This window comes from Anabrus simplex, chromosome 1, assembly GCF_040414725.1.
Source record: "Anabrus simplex isolate iqAnaSimp1 chromosome 1, ASM4041472v1, whole genome shotgun sequence".
Classification (NCBI taxonomy): Eukaryota; Metazoa; Arthropoda; class Insecta; order Orthoptera; family Tettigoniidae; genus Anabrus; species Anabrus simplex.
In genome coordinates, this window is record NC_090265.1 from 310,984,838 (window position 1) to 310,999,251 (window position 14,414).

Here is a 14,414-nt window from a genome sequence, read left to right on the forward strand (position 1 = left end):
GAGTGACAGACGAATTAACACTTCCTGACGAGATCATCATATTTTTCAGCCAGCCGCTATTTCATTTAAGAGGAGAGAGACGTCATCTAGGAGACTGCGCTACCTGCTCGCATCGCAGCCAAGGGGCTCTTTTACAGGAGCTTACTTGTTCTGCTTTACGCAGGTCTGGGTGGCACACTACATCACAGTGGGATCACCCCCCTGCCCAGTTGCTAGATCGGGCATTTCATTTAGTACCAGGCTGCGGTCCGAGGACCAAAATTAGGGACCCATTTTCGTCGCCTGACGGCCAACATACCAATCCAATCGTAGCAGAATTCGGTAGCCAGCGTCTGTGAGGCTCGCCGAAACCTAACAGTCTCAACATAACCTTGGCTCACAGTGGTAAGCCGAAGTGCGGCTTCCAGTTTCCAGGCAAAATGTCAGTAAAGGAAGAATAAGCGTTCTCCCCGCGATCTCGGGATAGCGAGCATGCCCCTGAACTGGAGGCCCTGGATTATATTCTCGGCGGCTTCCAGTTTCCAGGCAAAATGTCAGTAAAGGAAGAATAAGCGTTCTCCCCGCGATCTCGGGATAGCGAGCATGCCCCTGAACTGGAGGCCCTGGATTATATTCTCGGCTAGGTTGGGAATATTTACCTGCATATGAGGGCTGATTTGAGGCCCACTCAGCCTACGTGAGAATAACTGAGGAACTATCTTCCAGTGAGATAGTAGCCCCGGTCTAGAAATCCAAGACTAATGGCTTAAGAGAGTACGTCGCGCTGACCCCTCGTCACCCCGTTATCTGAAGGACTTCCAGCACAGCAGTGGTCGCTTGGTAGGCCAACGCCCATCAAGGATTTAACACCATATGGTTTTTCTGTAAAGACAATGTAGATGACGAGAAGAGACATTATCAATTTATCCATATTGCAATTTTCATCTGTTGCACTGTAAATACTTTTGTAAAAGGGCAATGTTCTTCAAATAGAAAACACAATAATATAAATATATTAACATTAAGGTACGCGCATACGAAAATTGTGAAAGTACTAATTGAAGTATTGAAAATTTATTTTTTATTTATTCTCTAAGAAGGATACCAGCTTACAAATATAACTGACCATGGAGATCCTGGAACAAGAACATAATTACTTGAATTGTTGAGTATCATTACGTATAGTTCAGTAGTAGGATTGACTCCCTGGCACGTGAAGTACTGTACAAATGGTAACGGGGAATTTTAATGTTTAAGGCAATATCATTTAGACAAGTTAAAGACAATGTGAGGCTTCTCATGTTTCCAGGTCAACAGCAACACACACCCGTACTGCCAAACAGTAGTCCTACAACACACCCGTTTTTCAATGGGACATGATAGCGATCAGAGAGGTACAGTAGACAGGGTTTGTAGATGAACCACTTCTTCTGGTCGACTTCAGATGCCTGATGTTGATTTATGGGATGTAATACAACAGCTTTTCTGGTGCGCTGGTTTATTGCGACAATATCATCTCGTCGAAACGATCCTTTAGATGATCTGCAGTGTACTACTTCATGGGTTCCTCATCGTAACAATCTCAATGATGAGGATAAAGCACTTCCCACTTTGTGATACCTTGCGTTCACCAGCAATTCACCTCTGGGGCATGAGCCCATAGTGTCCAAGAGTTTCGGTCTCACTGCAGTTTGGAAAACGGCAGCGGGTTGTGCTGGAACATCGACCCGGTATTGCGCGAATCACTGTAATGTTGCATGACGTCCTCAGAGCATTTGTCCATTCGGAGCTATTGCCCATCCATGAATTAGTGTTTTGAAGCACGTCTAAGTACAGAACGACTCCCTTGACTCTCAAGGTATACCTCGTCCAGGTCTTAAATGCATCATTTTGAAATTCCTTCCGAACGCGTCTACCAGTCCAGTCAATGGCTTCGGGTGTCAGGTTGTTTTGTTAGGTAGGACTGAAGCCTTTTCCGCTGGAAGATTTCTGAGGAAGTGTAAATGAGCGTCATTGACGTGTAGCAAGATATTACAGTACATACTTTAATGTGCTGAAATGAGCCTTCCCAGTTGGCCCTCGTCAGCGCTACGTCTCGACACTCTTTGGTAGCTTATTTCATCCCATCAGGACAATCATGAGGAAGTTTAATGAGTTCCTTAGCTGATCCTTTAACAACGTCATCAATGTCTTCTAAAAGACCATGTTTGATTTTTGTTAACGGCGTACATTGAAGATGGTATATGATGATGGGCCAGATATATTGGTTCATGATTGAAATCTTTTGGTCTGATTTTAGTAGAAGAGAGGGACATTATTTTGATATATTCTTTGTTAAGTTTTTATGACGCCACATTCGTCATGAAAATTATTCATTCATCATGGCAAGTATCTGATGCGTTCTTGTGAATCTATTATAGATTTTATGAAAGAGCCATTGATGGATACCATTGATGTTAGGTTACCATCTTTAATGCAGAACAGCTTGCACTTACGAATATTTATGGCTACACCAGGAAGTGAAAGGTGGTTCTCAGCTAGAATGATAAGATGTTGAATACCAACTTCATTTCTGGATATGAGAGCAATATCATCTGCAAATGCCATAGGTGAAAGATTACTCAGAGAAAGATTTAGTGAAAATCCACATTCCGCAGAGAGTTCGGCATCTGTTAAGGCTTCAATGATCTCATCAAGAGCCAAGTTAAAGAGAGTCAGCGAGAATGGACTGGCCTGAGGGATACCAATAAAACTGGTACTGGTTTTGTTTTGGTCATAGAGACCTCAATTTGAATCTGATTATTTACTACCAGCTTCCTTAAGTCGCGAGGCATCCCATTCTTAGCCAGTTACCGTTGTATATACTCATAAACAACAGAGTCGAAAGCTTCACTCACATTCAAAATTGCCACAAAGCAGTCTGATTCCCTCGATTTATCACTCTTTAGACAGCCATCGATTAGCGAAGTATTGATGTGGGCTCTGGGTGTGAAGACAAAACCTCTCTGAAGACAAGATGGGATTACATAATACAGTAAATAAAGATCAAGAACACACTCAATTATCTTTCTGGCGATTGAAAATATTGTAATTGCCTCCAATTACTGGATCTTCTCCTCTTTGAAGTAGAATTGTCTTTGCCTACTTTAATCTGTGAGAAACAAATCCAAAACGAAGCATCGCCGTACCAAGCAATGGTATGAATTTAGAAGCTATAAGATGTCTCAGGACTCTTACTGATACTTAATCAGGGCCTGAAGCCGTATCAGTTCTAATTTTTGGCAATATAATGGTATCTTCCTTCTCATTGATTTCTAAAACATCTGATAAATCTGACTGGTCATCTGTGATAAGTACTTCTATATAAATATACATACAGTTATTGTCAATGCCTAGGCTGTCGTTGAAATACTTCTTCATTACATCTTTTGGGACTGGGCAAGAAGTCTGAGCTCCATTATTCATAACCTCCCTCACTATCTTCTTGTTGTTGTTGTAAAAATTATATTACGTTAGATCATACGCGTATGTTTTTTCCTGTTCCCTTTCGCATTTCGATCGTCTTCGTGGATTTGAAGTGTTCGGGTAGGCATGTCGATTATTTTTCCTACATTCACAGTGAACAGTATAGTATTTAACAGCTGAATGTTGAGGTAGCGGAAGTGTGTATATAGAACCCACCATGAATGTGATAGCTTCGGATGTCGTGACGTTTAGTTTTTTCGGGTTACCGTTAACAATAATATACGGTTTGCTATCTTTTCTTCCCATACTTTCATAGGGAATACAATTTCTGACGTGTTTTGCCCCTGTGTACTTGTCGAAGATTTGCTTTGTTCTCCAGTAACATCCAGAATACCGGGCGAGTTGGCCGTGCGTGTAGAGGCGCGCGGCTGTGAGCTTGTATCCGGGAGATAGTAGGTTCGAATCCCACTATCGGCAGCCCTGAAGATGGTTTTCCGTGGTTTCCCATTTTCACACCAGGCAAATGCTGGGGCTGTACCATAATTAAGGCCACGGCCGCTTCCTTCCACCTCCTAGGCCTTTCCTATCCCATCGTCGCCATAAGACCTATCTGTGTCAGTGCGACGTAAAGCCCCTAGCAAAAAAAAAACATCCAGAATAGATGCACCATTCAATGAATCACTCTGATAAGTTGGAGAAGAGTTATTGAAGGAATATTTAGAGAAAATTAACTGATGATGTTTAGCAGGGCGTGCCTTACTTAATTGAATTTTAACCGCTTTATAAGTTTAACCACAGAATTCATATATCATCACGTTAACAGATACACATTTTTACGAACAGAGAAAAAAGCTACGAGAGAGGTTAAATCCAGCCAGCGTGCTTACAGCTTGGACAGGAAAATAAATACCAGTCAGTTAAAATGAAAATGTATGATATAGGGAAAAATATTAAGACGTAAGGTCAGAAACGAATGTTAGATATTTATAAGGTATGATTAGTAGTTCCCGGAATTTCTTGTTTATAGTTATTATAACTCAGTTACTATTATTTAGATAATGACAAATTATCTTATTTTCCACGGCTGAATGAAGAAGACTATACAGCATTTTGGTCATGACTCATCTTAAAACATGAGGCGATAAAAGGAGCATTTTATGGCGTACTTGGCGTACCACAAGGTTATGTTCATTGCCGACGGTCTTAATGGCTGGGATATGCGACGCCGGGGCAGCCTGCAGTCTCCCGCCTGTTGTTATCTCGTTATGGGCTTCAGGGGAAACTGAAAAATTCTCTCCCGTATGGACATGGTTAAAGAGACTGTACTATTTAACGGTCATGATGCAATAAAACTGGATAAAACGTGAAGTTACCTGAAACATAGAAGGTAGAGGAAACAGCCGGATATTGAACAAGCTTTATAGGGAATTTACGTAATAGAAAAGAATAGAGGGTTAATAGGGATGTGTATATTCTCGAAGTAAATTCAATAGTAATGGTAATTATTCAAATTACTTCGCATTAATTCATACATAATTTTACGAGCCAAGACGTACATTACGAGAGGAGATAAAACCACCCAGCGTACTTTAAAACTTCGACAAGGAAAGAAATACCAGCTAGTGAAAAAAAAGAAAATATATAATATGAGCAAAAATGTTAAGACTTATAATCGGGAACAAACATTGGATATTTCTAGGGCATTATTAGTCACTTATTAGAATTCGCAAAGCATAATTAACTCTTAATTTGGAATAGGAAATAGACTGTCTATAAACGACATATATTAGGACGTCAAATGTTATGGAAACTTTGTTTCAGCTTTTATTTGTAACAAATTTTGCTTGCTCGACTGAATATTTTTCACATTCACACTCTTGATAAAAATGAAAATCCACAGCCTGTTTCCTGTCATTAGATCGGTTCAGGGATGGAATGAATGAAGCTCCTATCTAGCGGCGAGGATAGGAATTGTGCCAGCTGCCGAAGCCTGTCACATTTCTCTGGGGCAATGAGAGTTAATAACTAAATTCTGTTAAACGTGGAGTCCAACCAATAAGTAAGAGAAGCAGTTCTTCTCCTTGCAACACGATTTTTTTAAATTCTTGTTTTAGGTACAACTACTTGTCTTAATCCTATTACACATCAAACACATAAGCCTGGGTAGAGTTAGTCATTCACTAGAACAACATGATATGAAATTTACATATGTAATTATTTATTGGTCACTACTTGTACTATACATTATAGCCTACAGTCTTGGAGGCTTGTCGCACATGGTTATTCTCCTTCATATGTTACATTTTAGTAAGGAGGGAATTGTTTATCTGTGACAACCTCTGTTTTTGATCTTGTGTTGTGCTACACAAGTACTCAAATGTTAAGTAAGCTAAGGCAGTATCTAATGGGGCATCTGTACGATCATTGGCAGTGTCACATTCCATCGTGATCAGATGGTGGAAAGAACACAGCGCATCAGGCCAAGAGAGTTTCATGCCGTATCGCCTTTTGATTTGGATCGGTGGCAATCGAGTTATAATCTGCACTCTGCACAGTCATAATATTCCATAAATATGCCAGTTAAACCAATTTCTATAGGAAAAAGTAATCGAAAGCCTCGAGGCAAGTCAGGCACAGGTCGAAGTCTCAGCAGCCCTAAATGTACCTAAATGTGTCATGTGCATGCAGTAGAGATGTTTCTGAGATACGGGACATGTCCATAGTATACCAGTCTAAGGCCCTCCAAGTGTAACAACTCGAGTACAAGCCCTATATATGGCTCTGACTGAACTATGAAACCGGACGATGCTTGCAAGACTTCAGAACTTGTACCCATTTCATGCGTGAGATTTTCTCGATAAACTGCGCACCAAAGTCTCAGGGCAAATGGTATAAGCTATTGCTCAGCCAGTAGTATATTTCCCGCTTCATCCAGTGCACAGAAATGCTCATTTACATTGGGATCATCACCATTCAAATGGGTCTCTGAACAACTGGAAAAAAAAAAATTTCTTCACAGATAAATCCCATGGCTCTCATCACACATTCAACTAGGAAGAACCTAGAACTCGATTCAATTTTCATTTTTAATTAATTTTGGCGGTAGTAAAACACTGGCATTGACAGGTATTGTGTTCAATGGACGTACTGAGCTGCACATCTTCCCTGAATGTATTGTAATGATCAGAGGTACACAAACGAAATACTCCAACAACTTGTGTGACACTTCAGATGGGCAGCCGGTCCAGGCTTCTTTTGGACGGTAATGCAAGAACGCATCTAACTAATCTGATGAATAAATGTACCAAATGATCTGGTCAGCGAGGTCTCTAGAAATAAACAATGCAGATTATGGCTGGTAATCATTGGAGAGGAGATGATTTTCAGCCCACCATTGTCAAACAATGATCATTTTAAAGCTCTGTAGTGTTTTTTGTGAAGAATGGAACCAGCTGTCCGTAGAGCTCTTGAATCACGTCGTGCGAGGCGTGTATGATCGTTAGGAGTAAGCATATCGCACATTTTTCATTCTGTCATCTTGAGGAGCTGATCTACAAGTTTGGTTATATATACATGTGTATCCATGCAAGGAAACAATCGTTAGTTTCATTTAGAAATTGGGCTCATCTCAGTTGGAATGGCTGTGAATAACGGGACCTAGAAATTAATAGTAGTTTGTTGGATGACCAGGTCATGTCAAGAAATGAAGACAATGTTTGTCCAATCCTTGTCCCGCTTGTCTGCGAGATCGTGTATGAGGTGGGATGAATCTGTCGTGGCGGTTTTTTATGACCGCATGCCCTTCCTGACGTCAGCCTCATCAGAGCAGTTAATGAGATTTAAATGAATGATGTGATAGTAGGAAAGGAGAGTGTGAAACCCCGTACCGGCACATAGCCTACTCCTGTCGAATAGCACCAAGCGGTCTGGTCAAGCCTTAACGTTCCCATCTGATGGACGAATCACCATCAACAGCGTCATATGTCTATATGAGCACTGCGGAGAGGTTTGTAATTAAACCACCGAGCTCGATAGCTGAAGTCGCTTAAGTGCGGCCAGTATCCAGTATTCGGGAGATAGTAGGTTCGAACCCCACTGTCGGCAGCCCTGAAAATGGTTTTCCGTGGTTTCCTATTTTCACACCAGGCAAATGCTGGGGCTGTACCTTAATTAAGGCCACGGCCGCTTCCTTCCCACTCCTAGCCCTTCCCTGTCCTATCGTCGCCACAAAACCTATCTGTGTCGGTGCGACGTAAAGCAACTAGCAAAAAAAAGTAATTTAACGCAGGCTTTTTGCACGCAATCTAGTGATTAGAAATTGTATACCACCACCTCCCATACCCTGCCGGCCAACATTATGTTGATGAAAATCTTTTCGACTAACAGAACTCGAAAAGGCTAACCACAGTGTCAAGCAGTTTAGACTTCAACGGCTTAACAACATTTCTGAGGTAAGGGTTGTTCTGCCCGAAGGCAGGTCCGAACCTCCGCAGAGGTGTTCCTGAGCCGGAGTTTACGTGCGGTAGGGTGTCCTGTTCCTTTCCGCGCCTCCATTCCCTTACCTCCCCCCCCCCCCCACCAACAGCGCGTGGCAACCCATCCAACTCCTGACCACGCCCAATGTTGCTTAACTTCGGAGATCTCACGGGATCCGGTGTTTCAACACGGCTACGGCCGTTGGCTCAACATTTCTGAGAATAGTAAATAATTGACTGTAAGGAATGCTGTTGGCATGTTGCGGTTTGACATGAATTAATTGAGAGTGCAAATTGGAAGAATTATCACCAGGAATGGAAAATTGAGGTTCACCTGTTGTGAAACGCATTAAAATATGGTCAATTGTTTTTGTTTTAAAGGTGTTAGACCTACATAAAACTCCAATGAGAGAACGGTCACCAAGTCATTACGAGTGGAATTGTTTCATGTTTATTTTAATGGATGAAGTCTGTGACGTCTACTTTTAGTCTTATTAAAATTTTAACTGAAACGTTCTGAAATTGTAGCGGAAATGATAATTAGTAATATACTCCAATAAAAGCAAAGCTAAATTAACGAGATGTTTTTACAACATAAGACATGTGCGAATGATACGGCAAGATTTCTTTTAAAAACCGGTGGATTGTTGATAGAGGCCCACCAAATCAGCCCCGCCTATTTCACAAGAGGAGCTGAGCGTCCGGTCGTCTCTGTATCTCGACCAACAGATTGCCTGGTTGCTGGCGTCGGCACGCTGCGTAGTTGCCATTATTGACATGTGTTTGTGTGGATCATTTGAGTAATAATTAATTCACAAATGCAGTGGATATATCTCAAGAAATAAGATTAAATGGAACCAAAGGATCGTATGTGTTAAAAGTCAATTCTGGACGAGTGATCTTAGAGGAATACGAGTGTGCTGACCATAAATATTTAGACAAGGCGAGTGTGAAATACAGAAATAGTATGTGGTATACAAAATGAGGGGTGTGTGTTTAACTAATGTTTTTGAGTTTCAGGGAATCTCGATGAAGTTGGAAGATATGAATTATTGTTGTGAAAAAAAGTCGACTCCAATATGTCTGACTACAGTGGAGACTTCTCAGGATCTGGAAGATGGACTGCAGCCCATAGTCCAGCAAAAGGGGTCGAAATGTAGCTGCCATAAACAATATAAGTGCCAATTCTTTCCTACGCGCATTTATCTTTATTGTATTTAATATTGATTGCCTGGCTGCCATTTCTTGATGGATACAGTACTTTTGTATCCATCTCTTGGCACAGGCCAGAGTAAAGTGTAGCTTTCACCGAAGTCCCAGTCTCATCCATGGCTGTGACAATATGGAAGCTGCTGGGGTATGGGTGGTGCTGAGTAATGGCATTCAGAGCACGACTAGTGCATCTGAGTGCTATGAAAGGTGTTGCTCATAGGGTCAGTCGTGCTGCAATAGCACTTTCTGACCCAGTGAGGAAAGCAATGGTAAACTATCTCACTCCTCGTCTTGCCTAGTACGCCTTACTTTGGTGCTGCCATTGGTTTTTGCGGTTTCCTTATAACCGCATAACCTTTGGTGGTGATATTTGAGGATCCAACCAGCCTCTGGGCTAATGACCTAACAGACATTTAATATTGCTTAGATATAGTAATGAATTTAGTTAATTGCGACTTGAGTGGTAAGTATGATGTCGTCTCTACTTTATCAAGGAAAGTCATACATATGCCTACAATTAATGCTCTTCATTCTCGATGTTATTGTGAATGTAGAAACGGAACTGAATCGACAAGAAAATGACGTGAAACTAGTACGTATCAGAGGTCGTTGTATTATTGTCAGAAATGAACTGACAATTTGTTTATAATCTATTCTAATTGTACCAAAGTTTCCCATTGTATGTATGTTCAGTCCATCAGCGATTCCGCTGGCGGGATCCTAAACAGCTCTACCATCAGCTGTCATAGATGGTCTAGGCATCACTGAAGAGGCGTACTAGGGAAATGAGGAGTGAGGTAGTTTCCCGCTGCTTACCTCACCGAGCCAGAGTTGCTATTACATATCAGTCTGCAAAGTCCACTGAAATGCATGCACCAACTGACCCTATGACCAACATTTTCACACCATTCATAGCAGGGACTGGCTGCATAAGGATTGGCATTACTAACATCGCTCTTACCTCAGTCACTTTCATATTGTCAAAGCCAAGGATAAGACAGAGACAGATCTATGAAAGTAACAAAATTGCTCTAGCCCATACCAGAAGACATAGTGCACTGTAAACACTAGGTCCTGCCAGCAAAGGCATAGTTTCCCATTATACGTGCGAATTTATCTTATGCTTAATTTAGTGTATGCTAAAGCGATCTTCCACATGGCCAGATAATACATGTGAGCCTAGCAAAGTCATCATGACTAACATGTTTAATAAAGCTCTTGTAACTGGGTTAGTTATATGGACATATTTGCTGACGTCATGCCGATCTTCTATAAGGGAATGCTGAAAGGCTATACTAATTTGATATGGTGTAGTATTGAATACACAGATTGTAGGAGCATGTGCGTCTCGTAAGTATAATTTCATGGATGAGGTGGGAATGTGAGTTAGCTTGGTTACCTTGTTATATGTGAATTTTTAAGTGCAGTTATTCATCGAGATGTTCTAAATTAATGAAAATTATTGTATGAGAATATGATGGTGATATATGGGCCTTCGAGAGTGTAGTTATCGTGATGATAATGATAATTACATGTATTTTTACAGCTAGAATGATGTGTTCACTTTACATTCTTCTGGTTAGGCAAAATAGGAATCTTCGTTCATGTGTTTACACGAATTAACTATCCATCTTTACTGAATGCTATGCCGGTTATATTTATTAGATCTCCTTCATGAGTCATGTTGGGTACTTCGTGGATTATTTTTTACAAAAATGTTTGTGCAGCTGTGGCTCTCTATTGAGAAAATATTTCCTTGTATGTTTATAATACTTATTTGTTGAGCACTGGTGATTAAATATGATGTGATAAGTCACTGAGTAAAGTTCTTGTTGAAGTTTGGAGAGTGTTGAGTACGTGACAGGTAGAGTGTTTGACATCTGGAAAATCGGCGGCACTTCACAATAATATTAGGTACTTCTTATGTAAGGTTAGGATCCCAAACAAACATATGGCGATTCTTCTTGTATATTTCTGGTGCCACCCGATGAATTTGTTCACTTTAATCAAATTTATTTATTCCAGTGTTTCCATTCTCTAAACCTGTATTTCCTGGTATCTCAGGGCGATTGTATTTCTATATTTACCGAAAAAATGTTAAATAATTGGGTAGCTATATTTGTCGACTTCCAGAAAGCATACGACTCAGTAGATAGAATTACTCTTTACAATACATTAAGAGAACTAGGACTTAATGACAAGATCAACAGGCTGGTGCAAGCAACCTTGCACAATACCACAGCCAGAGTAAAGTTTAGAGGACAACTCTCGGAGAGTTTCGCCATTAAAACAGGAGTGAGACAAGGAGATGGCATCTCATGTATATTATTTAACTGCGTTCTGGAAAAGATAATTAGAGAGTGGATGAGATTCCTTCCAGAGAACACTGGATTACGGATGGGGATTAAAGCAGACAACCTGAGGATACCATGCCTAGCCTTTGCAGACGATCTGACTTTATTGGCAAATGACATACAGGAGGCTACTACTCAGCTCCAAACACTGCACTCAATAGCGGCTAAAACGGGTCTTTTGATCAACATAGGAAAGACCGAGTTTGTTACTAACATCAAAGATGCCCCTGGAAAGATGAGAGTCAGTGATAATATCTACATCAAGAGAGTCAAAAGTGTAAAGTACCTTGGGGAATGGTTCTCAGAGGACCTCAGCGAAACAATGGCTCTTGAACACAGGAGACTCAAACTAGATAAGGCTTACCATGCCTGTAGAAAGCTGTATGCTTCAAAAAATCTGTCGATGAATGTCAAACTAAGACACTACAATGCAGTAATCAGACCGTCAGTCCTCTATGCAGCAGAGTGTCTATATTTAACTAAGAAGACCCCACTAAGAGCCCTCGAGGTACAAGAAAGAAAGTTCCTGAGACGGATAGTGGGACCAAGAATTTTACCAGATGGAAGCCGATGGTATCAACCAAATCGTGAGCTATATAAACACCAAGAAAATATCATAGATGCCATCAGAAGAAGGCGACTGGCTTTTTACGGACACCTATCCAGAATGGACTCAAATAGATTATCTCATAGGATCTTCAAGGCTGCTAACAAGGGCAAAGCTACTGGGTTCGTGTGGATGAAGCAAGTGGAGAAGGACCTTTCGGAACTCCACATAAATCAAAACGACATAGCTGATCGGAGTAACTATCATTCAACTCTTAAAACTAAATCCTTTGTAACATCCCTCACAGAAGTTACCCACAGACCAAAAGACGAGACCAGGAAATGGTCTGAGGAACGTAAGATTGAATTTAGCCGGAAAATGAAGGACTACTGGGCCATCAGGAAAGCTCGAGGTGCCAACAAGAAAACAGCTGCCAAACCAGCCGCTAAGAACACCAATTGTGGCAAACAACAACGATGACTTCAAGAAACAGCTAAAACACAAGCACCGTGGTCCATAGATGGCCCTAACGAATTAAAAAAAAAATTGGAAGAGTCATCTCCATTAAAAACAGAACACCTTGAAAGACTATAGATAGGAGGTTCATATTCAAAGTACATGTTCTTAGTGTGTTCTGCGAAAACGATAAACATTTCAGTCATCTAGGTTCGGCATGTGTCCTGTTGCCTAGTAGGCACTGGATCCTCCATGGGCGCTGATAACTTGTTCAATGCGTGATGACATCGACGCGTATAAGGTGCGAATGGCGTCCTGGGATATAACCATCCATGCTGCATTCACCTGGTTCCACAGTTCACCTTTGGCAGTTGGCGTTGGGTCACAGCGCCGCACCCGTCGTTTCACCGTATCCCACACATTTTCGATCGGCTACAAGTCCGGTGATCGGGCGGGCCAGGGCAACAGTCTGACATCCTGTGACAACAAGAGGACACGTGCTCATGCAGCAATATGTGGTCGCTCATTGCCCTGCTGAAATATGGCGTCTGGGGTGTCGTGCAAGAAGGACATGGCTACAGGTCGCAGGATATCATTCACGTAGGTCAAACTGGTCACAGTGCTCTCGACACGCACCAACTCTGATTTGTGGTGGTACCCAATAGCACCAATGAATCAGTCAAACAATGAATCAGTCAAAAAATGAATACTGATCTGCATTCAGGGCAGTCGCCCAGGTGGCAGATTCCCTATCTGTTGTTTTAGCTTTTTCTTAAATGATTTCAAAGAAATGGGAAATTAATTGAACATCTCCCATGGTAAGTATTCCAATCCCTAACTCCCCTCCATACAAACGAATATTTTCCCCGATTTGTCTTCTTGAATTCCAACCTTATCTTCATATTGTGATCATTCTAACTTTTAAAGACACCACACAGACTTATTCGTCTACTAATGTCATTTCACGCCATCTCTCCGCTGACAGCTCGGAACATACCCTTAGTCGAGGAGCTTGTCTCCTTCCTCCCATGTCTTCCCAGCCCAAACTTTGCAACATATTTGTAACGCTACTCTTTTGTCGGGAATCATCCAGAACAAATTGAGCTGCTTTTCTTTGGATTTTTTCCAGTTCTTGAATCAAACAATCCTTGTGAGGGTCCCATACACTGGAACCATATTCCAGTTGGGGTTTTACCAGAGACTTATATACCCTCTCCTTTACATCCTTACTACAACCCTTAACACACTCATAACCATGTGCAGAAAACTGTACCCCTTATTTACAATTCCATTTTTTGATTACCCCAATGAAGATCTTTCCTTATATTAACACCTAGATACTTACAGTGAACCCCATAAAGAACTATCGCCCCATCAACGCAGAAATTAAAAATGAGAGGACGTTTCCTATTTGTGAAACTCACAACCTGACTTTTAACCCCGTTTATCATCACACCATTGCCTGATGTCCGTCTCACAACATTATCGAGGTCATTTTGCAGTTGATCACAATATTGTAACTTATTTGCTACTCTATAGAGAATAACATCATCTGAAAAATCCTTTCTCTGATCCCACTTTTCTAATATCATTTATATATATAAGAAAACATAAAGGTCCAATAATACTGCCTTAAAAAATTGCTCTCGTAATTATTACGAAATTATTAATTCTCCGTGATCAATTTTTTAGAAATATGGCAACCCATTCGTTTACTCTTTTGTCTAGTCCAACTGCACTCATTTTTGCCAGTAGTCTCCCATGATCCACCCTATCAAATGCTTTAGATAGATCAAACGCGATACAGTCCATTTGATCTCCTGAATCCAAGATATATGCTATATCTTGCTGAAATCCTACAAGCTGAGCTTCACTGGAATAACCTTTCCTAAACCCGAACTGCCTATATCGCACCAGTTATTAATT